The following is a 14,177-nucleotide window of genomic DNA, read 5'->3' as shown; positions in this document are numbered from 1 at the left end:
TTTTGACAAATGCTTTCTATTTTCCATTGATTTAGGGGTAAAAAATGTCTTTGAAAAGAAACAATGTTTTTAAAAAAATTTTCCTGAAATTTCCTTCCCTGCAAGGTCTTCATCTTTCTTTCCTTTGTTTTTTTCTAAGGATTTATTTATTTATTCATGAGAGACAGAGAGAGAGAGAGAGAGGCAGAGACATAGGCAGAGGGAGCAGCAGGCTCCTCACAGAGAGCCCAGTGTGGGACTCGATTTGGTATCCTGGGATCAGGCCCTGAGCCGAAGATAGACACTCAACCACTGAGCCACTCAGGCGTCCCAGGTCTTCATCTTTCTAAACTGTGAGAAGTAAGTGCGCCCAGATGGCAGTCCCTCAGTAAGGATACTTGGGCGACCAAAACCCAGTATGAGTTAAGGGTGTACAATCTCATTCCTTTTCTCAAGAACCTTAGGTTCATAACATTAGTATGATGCTAGTAACAAACAGGGAGATAAAAATGTTGGGATCAGGTTAATCAATGGGATACTAATGTTTTTGTTCTGAAAAACTTAAAAAGAAACCCAGCAGGATAGGGCTCCTCACTCAAGCCCAGTGTTCCCTAGGAGCCAACTCCCCCTGTTCAACCTTCTGCCAGTTAACCCATGACACCAGCAATCTGCAGGACACTTAGCTGTTTTTTGTTTTTAACTTATGAAAAGTTTCAGATATTAACATTCTCTAGTAGAGAGGACAGTATAACAAATCCATAAATAATCAGAAACAATAATTACCAACCCATAGCCATTTTGTTTCATCCAAATCTCTGCCACAACTTTTTGAAGCAAATCCCAGACTTAATATTTTGTACATAATTCAGTATGTATCTTTAAAAGACTATAAAAATAAAAACACAGTGCCATGATCACATCTAAAATATTAATAATTCCTGAACATAAATATCCAGTTGGTAATCACATTTCCCCAACTAGCTCATAAAATATTTTAGCAATTGTTTGTTCACATCAGAATTCAAATATCCAAATATGCTCCCATTATTACAATTCATGTGGCTTTTATATCATAAGATCCTCTCTCTCCTTTTTTCTCCTTTTGCTTTTTATGTTTCAAAGAAATCAGGTCTTTTGTCCTGTAGTATTTCTCAGAGACTGGAATATGGTGACTGTTTTTGTGTTTGTTCATCATGAACTTATAAAAATATATTTGATATGCTTTAATCCAATGCAGTCATTATTCTTATGGATACTCAACTTGTACTATGTTGGTTAGTGAGAATCTTTCCATTTTGGAGCCTGTAAGTCCTATTGATATGATCCTTGTAATTTACAATAGTTTTCTGTTTGTTTACTTTTTTTTCCCCTTCTGGTAGGAAGGATTCAGGAAGACTCAGCCTCATCTTACACATTTCTATCGTAGACATAGAATCAGCCATTTCCCCAAGAAGCCTGGTTCCTTTAGAGAGGGATAGTATTCAGAGATCACAACTACAGATTGTCCTTTGTACCTGTTACCTCATATATACATGTATACACAAGACGCTCTTCTTCTGGAACCCAGCGTGTTCCCTTTTCAAAGTTCAGTGAGAAAATACCAAGCTTCAAGCATCCTTGTATCCTATTCAGAAACCAGGTCCTAAACAACTCAGAGATGACTTTTTTTTCACCTGGTCAGCCAGGGGACAGGTTAAAATACCACATTAGCAACAAATTATTTTGGTGGACAGAAACTAAAAACAAGAAAGCTCATGAGTCCCTTCCTTTTTCTGGTATTAAAGGAAATACCTTGGTTCCATTTTGAGAACTTAGATAGAAAAAGGAATCTTTGTACATAGAGAATTTAATTTTTTTTTTAACTAAGTAAAGACATTCCTGTATGAGTAAAAGAAAAATTCTAGAAAAAGACTCACCAAGAATCTCCCTTGGACATGGAATTACAAAGGTGACTCACTGCCTTGTGTGGGTACGGGTCCCTGCTGGTAATTTATTTGTCAAAGCTGTGGAAGGATGACATAGGGCTGATCATTGTGTGAGGCTGTGGGCATTCGAAGGCTATCCCAAAGAAAACAGAAGTAGTTTTATATACTTGTCCAGCTAATTAGGAGGAATATTTCTGACCTCACTAAAGGAAAATATTCTTTAAACCTCACAGTATGTTTGAAAACAGAAAAGAAAGCATAAAACAGAAGGGTATGTCTCATGGTAGTTTTTATACTTTAGAGCAAATTTATTCAGATGGTAAAAGGTTTCTCAGTCCCTAAGGAATAGCAGCAGGTTCCTATAGGACTGCTATGTGGGGATAGGGAATTTAATGGAAAGTCCTACAAATTAACCATAAAACTACTTAAAAATATACTTCCAAAAAGAAGATAAATGATCAAAAAGCACCTGAAAAAGTATTCAATATCCTAAGTTATCAGGGAAACACAAACAAAAATCATTATGAGATACCAAACCAGCTAAAATAAAAGACTGACAACTCCAAATGATGTTGTTGATGATGACTTGGAGCAACTGCAACACTCATACACAGCTGCTGGGAGTATAAAATGGCATAACCACTAGCAGAAGTGTTTGGCAGTTTATTAAAAGTTAAATATACATCTACCCTACAACCCAGAAGTTCCATTCTTAGATATTTACTGAGAGAAATGAAAACATGTCTACAAAAAGATCCACAAAATATCTGTAGCAGCCGTATTCAAAATAACTGCAAATAAGAAACAACCCAATTGTCCATCAATAGCAGAATGGATTCGCAGAGTGTGCCATACAATGGAACACTATTCTGCAATGAAAAATAAACCACTGATAAATGCAGTAACATGGATAAATCACAAAAACATCAAGTGAAAGACCAGACACACAAAAAAAATAGTGTTTGATTTAGTTTATGAAAAGTTTAAAAATTGGCAAAATGAATCTAACATGATAGAAATTAGATACTGTGTTTTTGGAGGGTAGACTAAAGAAAGAATCCAAAGAAAACTTTCTGGAGGAATGGATATGATCTATATCTTCTTTTCTGAACATTAGTTACATGGCTATAAATCAGTGGTTCTAAACCAGGGTGATTTTGCCTCCCAGGGGACAACTGGCAATGCTTGGAGGCACTTTTGATTGTCATGACTAGGGGGGATGCTACTGGTATCTAGTGGGGAGAGATCAGGGATGAACAAGACAGCTTTCCTACAACAAATAATTATCGAGTCCAAAATGTCAATAGTGCCAGGGCTAACAAACCTAGTATATATACAATTGTCAAAACTCATCAAACTGAAAAGCTAAGATCTGTACATTTTATTAAATGTTAATTATTACTGAAAGAAAGAAAGAAAGAAAGAAAGAAAGAAAGAGAATTCAACAACCCCTTCCTCACCTCCAAAAATATATTTGGAGAAGATTGGCTAAAAACAAAAAAAGAAAAGAAAAGAAAAACTTCATATATATTTTTTAAAGATTTTATTTATTTATTCATGAGAGACAGAGAGGCAGAGACACAGGCAGAGGGAGAAGCAGGCTCCATGCATGGAGCCCGACGTGGGACTTGATTCCAGGTCTCCAGGATCAGGCCTTGGGCCAAAGGCAATGCTAAACTGCTGAGCCACCCGGCCTGCCCAAAAAACTTCGTATTTTAAACTTAGGAGAGTTCACCTGCTCAAAAAATGAATTTCGTATTAAAACTGTATGTAATTAATGTTTATTGAAACAAAAGAATATTGGTTTTTGGTTCCACATGTAAGATGTAAGGAGCTTAGAAGTTACCACTCCATACAAACAAGTAAAAAGCTGAATAGACTGAAAAATCAACAATTCTTCCTGAATCAGTAAGAGTGGGGAGGCCACAGGGCAGACTACTGCCTTTAAGATTGGAGAGACAAGAGAATATAGGGAGTCCTTGCTTATTGGAGCACAAATTGAGGAGGAGAAACTGCTGTGGGAACTAGTACTACAGTAGGAAAACCTGAACGCATAATTGATGAAGTGCTGGAGGCTCAGTGTGGACAAGTCTGAGAGCTAAAAACTCTAAGGGGATCCATCATAATGAACCCCCACAATTTTGTGAGATTGACCTCCTGGGGGTCGGCCATGAACTCACAGAAAATATCAAGAAAAAAAATCCTCTCACGCTTCCAGATTGGGAAGGGAAAAAAGGTCTATTCAGAAATATACCAGAGCATTCTCTTCTTAACAAGGTCTGTCCTCTTGGGAAACCAGTTAACCACAGCCTAACCTGCTAGGGTGTTATCAGAACCGAAAACTAATTTCCCCAGATAAACCCAATTTATCTGGGAAAAGGGAAATAGCCAACTCCAGTCAGCTCTAGCCATTCTGTCCCACCTGAGGGGAGAAAAAGAAAAAAAAAATTGAGAAACAGATGTATAGTTCACAGTCCAGAGGCATAGGCTCAATAAATAACTAAGACTTAATTACAGGACTATAATTCCCCTCTTCATATACCTCTCTACCATATTCTTAAAGGCCTATTTACAAGCAGTTCCTTTTACCCAGTACATCATGTCCAGCTATCAAGAAAAAAAGACAAGGCATGCTAAAAGTTAAAAAACAGTTTTGAAGAGACAGAGCAAGAACCAGGTGTGGCATGACGGAATTCTCATACTGAGAATTTAAAACAACAATAATTAATTAGCTAAGGACTCCTTGATATAACAGAACATGTAAGAATAGATGTATAATGTAGCAGAAAGATGGGAAACCTAAGAAAGAACCAAAAAGAAAAGCTAGAGGTCAAAAACATTGTAAGAGAAATGAAGAATACCTTTGATGGGGTTAGCAGTAGTAGACCAGACACAGCTGCAGGAAGAATCACTGAATTTGAGGCTATCTTAATTATTACTGAAAACCAAATGCAAAGAAAAAAAGGACTGATGGAAAAAAAAATCTAAGGACTGTGAGACAACTACGAAACATGTAACATATGTGTAATGAGAATAGTAGAAGAAAGAAACAGAAAAAATAACTGAGAGTTTCCCCCAAATTAATGTCAGGCACCAAACCACAGATTCAGAAAGCTCAGAGAACATGAAGCAGGATAAATGCCTAAAAAACTCCACTACATTTAGCCATATCATTTTCAAGAAAAAGATCCTGAAAGAAGCCAGAGAGGGGAGGGAAATACCTTACCAACAGAGGAACAAGGTTAAGAATTAGACCCATTTTTTTCCCAATTTTTTATTCAAAGTCATATAAGCAAGAGAGTAAAGTGAAATATTTAAAGTATTGAGAAAAAAAAATAACACCCCACCATCCTAGATTCTACACCCTGTGAAATTATTCTTCAAAAGTGAAAGAGAAATTTTCTCAGAAAAACAAAAATCAAGGGAATTTGTTGCCAGTAGACTTCTTTCAAGAAATATTATAAAAGTTCTTTTTTTTTTTTTTTCTTTTTAGAGAGAGAGACCGACCACATGAGCAGGGGGGTGGCGGCAGATAAAGAAGGAGAAAGAGAGAATCTTAAGCAGGCTCTCCATTGAAGGCAGAGCCCAACACAGAGCTTGAACCCACAACCCTGAGATCATGACCTGAGCCAAAATTAAGAGTCAGACATTCAACTGACTGAGCCACCAAGGTGCCCCAAAAGAAGTTGTTTAGGAGGAAAATCATATAAGTCAGAAACTCAGATCTACATAAACAAAGAACATCAAAGAAGATGTAAATGAGGTAAAATACAACCTTTTTAAAAACTGGTCTAACAGGGGCGCCTGGGTGGCTCAATCAGTTAAGCGTCTGTCTTGGGGTTGGGTCATGATCCGAGGGCCTTAAGAATGAGCTCCACACTGGACTCCCTGCTCAGCGGGGATTCTGCTTCTCCCTCTTCCTTTTCCTGCCACTCCCTCTGTTTATGTGCTCTGTTACATAAATAAGATCTTAAGAAAAAACTGGTCTAACAAATAAATGTATTTGATTATGTATGCTTATGTATATATCTTATGTGTGTGTGTGTCTGTTTATGTATTTATACGTGAAATGAATGACAGCAATGATATAAGGGACAGGAGGGAGCAATTAGGATTGTTTTGCTATTATATTCACCCTACCTGTGAAGTGGTATGGTGTTATTGGAAGTGCACTTGGGGGACAACTGGGTGACTCAGCAGTTGGGCATCTGCCTTCGGCACATATGGGATCCAGGATCAAGTCCCGCATCGGGCTCCCTGCGGGAAGCCTACTTCTCCCTCTGCCTATGTCTCTCTCTGTCTCTCATGAATAAATAAATAATCTTTTTTTAAAAATGAAGTGGACTTGTATTAGTTTTTTTTTTTTTAATTTTATTTATTTATTCATAAGAGACACAGAGAGAAAGAGAGCACATGGCAGAGGCACAGGCAGAGGGAGAAGCAGGCCCTATGCAAGGAGCCCGACATGGGACTCGATCCCAGGTCTCCAGGATCAGGCCCTAGGCTGAAGGTGGCACTAAACCGCTGAGCCACCCGGGCTGCCCAACTTGGATTAGCTGTAAATGTATACTGCAACCTCCAGGGTAACTATTAAATTTTTTTTTTTTAAAGTATAACCACTATGTTAACAAAGGAGAGAAAATGCAACCCTATAAAATGTTAAATTAAAACCATAAAAGACAGAAAAGAAGTATAAGGCAAAAACAGGAACAAAGAATAAAGGCAGCAAATAGAAAACAGCAACAAATTTGTAGATATTAACCCAACTATTTTGAATCATCACTTTGAACGTCAGTGGTCTAGAAGCACCAATTAAAAGACAGAGATGGTCAGAATGAGTCAAAAATAAGACCCAAACAAATGTTGTCTACAAGAAACTCACCTTAAATATAAAGACACATGTAAATGGGTAGAGAAAAAGATACCATGGTAACACTAATCAAAGAAAGTAGGAGTAGTTATTATTTTCAGACAAAGCAGACTTCAAAGCAAAGACATTACCAAAATGATAAAGGGGTCAATTCTCCAAGACCAATTCTTTTTTTTTTTTTTTTTATAAATTTATTTATTTATGATAGTCACACACACAGAGAGAGAGAGAGAGAGAGAAAGGGAGAGACATAGGCAGAGGGAGAAGCAGGCTCCATGAACCGGGAGCCCGACGTGGGATTCGATCCTGAGTCTCCAGGATCGCGCCCTGGGCCAAAGGCAGGCGCCAAACCGCTGCACCACCCAGGGATCCCTCCAAGACCAATTCTTAACCATGTATACATACAACAACAGTGCATCAAGCTACGTGGGGCAAAAACTAAGAGAACTGTAAGGTGAAACAGACATATATACTATTATAGTTGGATATGGACAGATCCAACAGGCAGAAAATAAGTAAGGACAGAGTAAAATAAATAAAAATCAGTAAGAAAAAAAAGATAGGAAACCCGGTTTTAAAAATGGGCAAAAGACTGGAATAGACATGGCACAAAAAAGGGTGTCCATGTGGCCCACAGAGAAGGTGCTCAGCTTCATTAGTCATTAAGGCAAACAAATTAAAAGCACAATGAGCTATCATGGCATTTACCAGAATGGCTCAAATAAAAAAGACAGAAAATACTCACTGTTGTTGATGATTTAAGGGAACCAGAATTCATATACCCTGGTGGGAGTTTAAATTAATACAAATACTTTGGAAAACTGCCAAATATCTGCCAAATATCTACTAAAGCTGAACGGATTCTATAATCCTCCTCCTAGGTAAATATCCACCAGAAAAGCACAGACAAGCACCAAAGACTCTATAGAACTGTTCATAGTTGTAGTGCTTGCAATAGCAACGAACAGCAACCTAAATGTCTGTCCATACAAGAATGGATAAAGCACAGTTTACACTCATAAACTAGAATACTACACAGCAGTGAGAACAAATGAAGGACTGCCATAGGCAATCATAACATTGAAAGAAAGCAGACTCAAAGGGGCATCTCCTGTATGATTCCACTGACAGGATATTTTGGAATAGGCCATAATCATCAACTATGATAGAATTCAGAGTAGAGATTGCCCTTTGGAGGACAGGATCCACACTCCATTTATTATTTCTTGATCTACATGCTGGTTAGATAGGTGGACCTACTTCTTAAAAATTCACTGATGAAGTTGCCTGGGTGGCTCAGTTGGTTAAGTGGCTGCCTTAAGCTCAGGCCATGATCCTAGGGTTCTGGGATTGAGCCCCATGTCAGGCTCCCTGTTCAGTCTGCTTCTCACTCTCCCTCTGCCCCTCCTCGGCCCCTGTTCGTCCTCTCTCTCAAATAAATAAAATCTTTTTAAAAAATTCACTGATGAACATTTGTGTACTTTCCTACATGCTATACTTCAATAAAAATTTGACTTACAGAATGTAAAGGAAAAAAAATACTGGGAGAAAGACTGATGGGGACCAGGGAGTCATTTCAATAATTCTTTTCAAATATGCTCTTATCTTCCCTTCTTACACTTGTATAACTTGTACCTGGACTACTCTACCTAAAACCTCCTGAGGAAATTAAATTTTGGCCTTAGGGAAGTGTTTAGACAGTCCATGCACAGACAGTCCTGGGGTGAGAAAGCAGCGTGGAATTGGAGTAGAGTCTGGCACAGGCTGCAGGTGAGTCAGGCCAGGGTTCCTGGTAAGCCTCAGCATTCCTTAACCCAATCTGGAATGTCACACTCTTGCTGGGCCCATTTGCTCAGTGCTCAACAAAAGCATTGGGTCTGAGGCAGCCACAGGGAGCAGTAGGCATGGAGCGTGGTGACGACTTCCAAAGGGGCATCCCTTTGTCCCACAGGTCACAATAACAGGCTGGCAACTGATTTGTGTAATTCCATCTGAATCTCAGAGGAAATTTCTAGTACAAAGTAGAAAGTTGTTCTTCAGTGGAAAGAAAAATGGATCCGAAAATGTAATGCTGTGAACTAGTTTATGGCACAGGTACTATTAACTCTGATGTTTGCGAAAAACAAGTAGCTCACAACTTGGGTTACTAAAGTTGAATTTCACAAACATTTTTTTCCTTAGGGGAATCTAAACTGTATAATATTAGCCTTCCTGCCAGGGATTTTCAGGCCTTCCTAATGCTTACAGTGGTAACCGGAATACATTCTCTACTAAGCCTGGAGGCAGCCCTGAGTCAGCTCTTCCCATTACCTGTACACCTAAGCCATTCAGGAGATATTATTCAGAAATGCCTCTGGAGGAGATGCTACAGAGCTCCACCAATATTCTGGCCTTCTCCTATACCAAGAACTTTTTCTTTAAGTTTAAATTAACTGACTTATAGGCATTCACATCTGCTTTCTTTCCCTTTATGTAGGAGTTGCTGCTTCATCCTTTGGGTGGGACAAACTAGAACTCCCAAGTTAAAAAAAATTGTCCACAAAAACTTCGTCACTCACTCCCTCTCAGAAGCCTGATTTCTATACTTGTCTCTAACCTTCACATTGATTCTCCAGGCTTCGAGGTCTATGAGCAATGAAGCCCATTAGCTAAATTCTTTTGGAAACCTGACAGCCTCACACTGTGCAGTTGTTCCTATGGGCACATCTGCTACACAGTAGGAGAATGAGATTGGATGCAGTCCTTCCCCCGCCTCCTAACTTTACTGTTTAAAATGGCACTGAGTTTTAGAAGTGGTAGGCAGTAGACAATTAAGGCATCCTTATACTTTGGTCACTATCTTGCCATATTCAAATACTCCAGCTTTATGTTCATCATTGATTAAACACTTGAACTGCTGATTCCAGAGAGCTACTTCTTAGAATGGGATTCAATAGACAAAGCACTAGTGATTTTCAACTCCCAAACCTTGCATGTGACATAGCACCCTAGTATGTGCAGCAGCCCTTGCTCATGCACACAGACACATGCCTCTTTTTGCTAACACTCGGTGTTTTGGTTTCCCCAGATAAAAAACATTCTTATATCCCCAACTGCAACACCAAACTTCCATGTGGAATGGTGATATCTTATCTAAATCTCTATATATCCCTCCATGAGGTCTTGCATACAGGAGGCTGACAACAAATATTTGTTGGCTGGAAGGAATAAGTGATTGAATTAATGCATTACATAACTAGAATCCAAGTTTAGTATATTTCTTTCTTTTTTTAAAATTTTTTAGTACATTTCTATACAGTTATCAAAGAAAATAATGTTTCATAGGATGGAGCTAGCTAAAAAGAGTTTGGGAATTCTGATATTTCTAACCCCAGTATTCCAACACTTTTCCTATGTTACCCAGCAAAGCACCCTCGCCAGAAAATGACTTTACTTGGAGCTTTGCCCAGCACTGCTTCACAGGCATCAAAGTTGAGAGCAAGGGGCAGAGACCCTCACTGCTCTTCCCAGCTCTCGGAAGAGATAACTATCACAGTGGGGTCCTGAGGATTCTGGGGTCATTTTGTTTCTTATAAAACTTATTTGTTGGGGTATCACCATAAGATTTCAAGAATTAGAATCAGGGGATAACAGTCTTCATATTGAAAACACAAACTTAAAGATGGCATCAATCATTGAGTGATTTAAAATATTGGAATTAGGCAGGTGGTGACACTGACAATGTGAAGACTATTCCAAGTGTTATTCTGAACACTGGGGTACAGTCTGGTCCTTAACAATGACCATGGCTCACCAGTTTTTCAAGTGTTTGCTTGCCATGCATATATTGTGTCATTCTAGTCTGTTTAACTCAAAAGATTTAATCCCACAAGATCACCTATAATTAGAGAGTGATGATGCATTCTTAGAAGACAAATATAGACACCACAGAGGTGATGCATCAGCAGTCTGAAAATAATTAATGCTTATCCTCACAAGGCCACCTACACCAAGACACTTGGGAACAGTTCACTATTGCCATAATGTCATAGAAGGATGGCAAAATCATTTTTCTTATCTGCAGAAGTAGGTCACAGCAAGAACATTAGGCCAACCCCTCCCCCCCCCCCCAAAAAAAAACCCCAAATCCAGAGTGGACATGAATAGTTTTGTGACACAATCTTTTAATTTTTCAACTCAATGTAAGAATGTAAGACTTGGTCACTGAATCACTCTGTACTCTCTACACATCTCCCTACATGGTAATAGACCAGAATGAGGCCTTGAAATGCAGTATTTGCAGACACAGCAAAAAAGCTCCATTACCAGAATGCAGCTTCTTGACTGACAAGAGCTCAAGGATTTGAGGCAGCCAGTGGTTTTGTTGTTGTTTTATTTCTAATGACAAAATAAAACCTATCATCATAAATTAGCACATCTATCAGGAGTCTGAGCTAGGCAAAATATAGTCATAGAGGCTAAAGGTTATAGCACTTCCAGCTTTTAAACTCAGCATATGGCACACGTGGGGCAGCATTTTATTCCCATCCATATGTCTGTTTAAGCTCAACTCAATAGAACTTGCAAAAACAGTCTGAGTTTTGTGCATTGCACTAGTGCTGGTGCCTTCTAAATAATAAGTGCCTTTCCCAGTGCCAATGAAGAGGGCATAAAAAGGGGTCTCACAGTAGTGGGAAGAGGGACCAGGACATTCACGTGGATGATTCTATAATCTCAGGAAACTTATCAGAGAGGCAGAAATCCACACTGCCTAAGGCTTTGCCCTGTCATCAGTCAGACAGACACAGCATGATTCCCACACCAGCAGCTTTTCCCAGTCACCGCTGGGGCTCCTTACAATCAGGCACTTGGGTTCACAGACTCACTGACACTGGACTTTCTTCTTGGGGAACAGATAAATTATCTCCAGGAAACCAGGCTTCTCTCCTAACTACGTGCTCTTATTGACCTACATTTTTAAAGAAATTTATTCTGAAGTTGTAGGAAGGGCTAGAACCCATTCTTTGGCTCCAATTCTGAGTTACTCATTTGGCGCAGTCCTTCCTCTCTCTTTTCCCCTCAAATGTACTGAAAAGCTTTCCTCTGTCTTTTTTTCCCCTTGCTTTCCTTACTTTCTTCTTGCTCAGACTAATCCTATTTCATTTTTTACAGAATATGATTTTCTGTGTTCACTTTATCATTTTTACTCCTCTTAGTATCATTGATGACCTTCGAGCTTAGTTATTCCCTGCTTTCTCTTCCACATTCATCCTTATTTTTTCCCCCATTTTAGCACTGAAGGACAAGTGTACAATGAGGAAATTCTGAAGTTGTGTCACAGTTCCCCTAGGGACAATCTTCTTCCTCGAGCTATTAGATTGGAAAATGGTTTTTTAAAAAAACATCAAGGCTTTGTCACAGAGCAGGTGCAATCATTAAAATGTAAAATTAGTCCTTTTTCCAACAAAAGTGGTGTGATACTTTACTTCTAACTGCACAAAAGGATTTAGGAAATGGAATATAAAAAAACCTATCAAGAGCTTTGAAGAGTTAGGTGCAATGTTATATGATATTTTGTTCCTACAGTGTCGATGATAAAGCCATAGCAGGGTGGAATGCTATAATTTTGCTTTCTGTATTCACTATTGCAAGGTCAGTTCATTTAAGCATTGAAAATTGACCTGCTTTTTATTCACGCACACATCTGTTTACTCATTTATTCAAGACATTCATTGGGTTCTTCCAATGTGCCAGGCAGAGTAATAAATTAAAATAAAAATTAAAAATCTTTTTTATCCTGAGAAACATGTCAATGGTTCGTCTCTATTCTAGACATGCCACTCACTTCAAAGATTATCTCATAAATTCTATTTACCTGCAGAAAATGAGGAGCAGCAGTAATAATAAACTTACCTGCAGGCAGATGCAGGAAGGCAGACATAGTTTCACAGCACTCTGTAAAACCTGTGACTGTTTCACTAGCTATTAACTGGCAGCCTAGTGGGCTTGGACCACAGTGGGGGGAAAGGCTCTGGGCTTGCATTCCAGCTCTGTGGTTTGCTGCTGGTATGGCTTTTCTTAGGCCCCCCTGAGCCTCCGTTTCCTTCTGTGAAAAATAGAGCTAGCTGTACTAGTCCCCAAGGGTGGGTATGATGGTTAAATGAAATAAAATCCACAAATCTACTACTATGCCCATCTCAAAGTTGATGCTCAATTAGTGGTACCATTATCATGACTGGAGTTTACGGATAGGAGAAATGACTGCCCCAAACCAAGTTATTCTTTTCTTTTCAGAAGAGGAATGATAACGTTGATTTCAAGGAGGCATAGGTTAAAAATTAGTGTATCGCATGCATTAGCTCTGCTCCTCTTGAGTTGTGCTATTTCTCTCACCAAGCACCCCATTTATTATCTCCATAAATGCACATCCACATGAGCACCCTATTCACTGATGCTTACCTGCCATCATTATCTTTTTCTCCTTTTAGCCCAAACTTGTTTAGAGAAAGCTCAACACAGGAAAGTAGTCAGCTACTTTACATGAGTCAACAAAGGGAAGGCGATGAATCAATTTCTTTTTGCTTAGGGTTGCAGGTGAGGGAAATGTGAGGAAAAGAATAATAAGGATTTTTTGGGCCCCCAAAAAGAGCGACTTAATGATTCAAGCCTAGCAACAGAAACTGATGCTTGGTTGTAGAGAGGACTATTGATTTCATGTGTTCACTTCAATTTGGTTCACAAAACTACACGACATTAGAGCTGGAAGAGATGTAAAAAATAATTCAGTCAAATCCCATTTTTTTAGAAATAGAGAATTTGAGGTCCATAGAAGTCTTAGATGTCTTGTGAAGGCAACCCAGCTAATTGCTACAGAACTAGAACTAGAATCTAGGTTTCTCACATTTTCATTCCAAAAGAAATTTAAAATGACTAGGGTACAGTGTATTTAGGTGGTTGTCTTTGTCTGTTTGCCAATGTGTTTTTGTCTAGTGTGAAAAAGAATCAGACTTTTAAAAGGGGTTTGGACCTGGGTGATTTACTTTATGTGCCTAGTGGTGGTAGTGAGCAGCCCATCAATGCTTTGAAATTACACGCAAAATTTTAAGTGGATATGCATTTTTAGGGGTGGGGGAGGGGCAGAGAGAGACTCTGTTTTTTGTTCTTTTTGTTAAAGATTTTATTTCCTTATTTTTAGAGAGAGTGCATGCGAGAGAGCACATGCAGAGGGAGAGGCAGAGGGAGAAGATAGAGAATCCTAAGCAAACTCCTCACTGAGCATGGAGCTGGAAAAAAGGCTCCCTTCTCATGACTTTGAGATCATGACTGAGCCGAAATCAGAGTTGGATGCCTAACCAACTGAGCTACTCTGGTGCTCTGTGGGCGTACATTTTTCTAGCAATAAGGTCCAAAGCTTTAACATAGTC

The 14,177-nt window shown here is 39.0% G+C and overlaps 1 protein-coding gene across 7 annotated transcripts in view; it reads right to left on the bottom strand.

Annotated features, from left to right (window-relative positions):
* Positions 1-14,177, bottom strand: part of UBE3D (ubiquitin protein ligase E3D) — a 202,733-nt gene that overhangs the window by 69,414 nt on the left and 119,142 nt on the right. The window contains exon 10 of one of the 7 annotated variants that reach the window (XR_013383127.1): positions 1,896-1,982. The exons of the other annotated variants lie outside the window; for them this stretch is intronic. The gene's annotated coding sequence lies outside the window, so the exon portion shown is untranslated. The remainder of the gene's footprint in view (positions 1-1,895; positions 1,983-14,177) is intronic. 7 annotated transcript variants of the gene reach the window in all.

Source organism: Canis aureus, chromosome 7 (assembly GCF_053574225.1).
Source record: "Canis aureus isolate CA01 chromosome 7, VMU_Caureus_v.1.0, whole genome shotgun sequence".
Taxonomy (NCBI): domain Eukaryota; kingdom Metazoa; phylum Chordata; class Mammalia; order Carnivora; family Canidae; genus Canis; species Canis aureus.
This window is presented reverse-complemented; position numbering and strand designations above follow the sequence as displayed.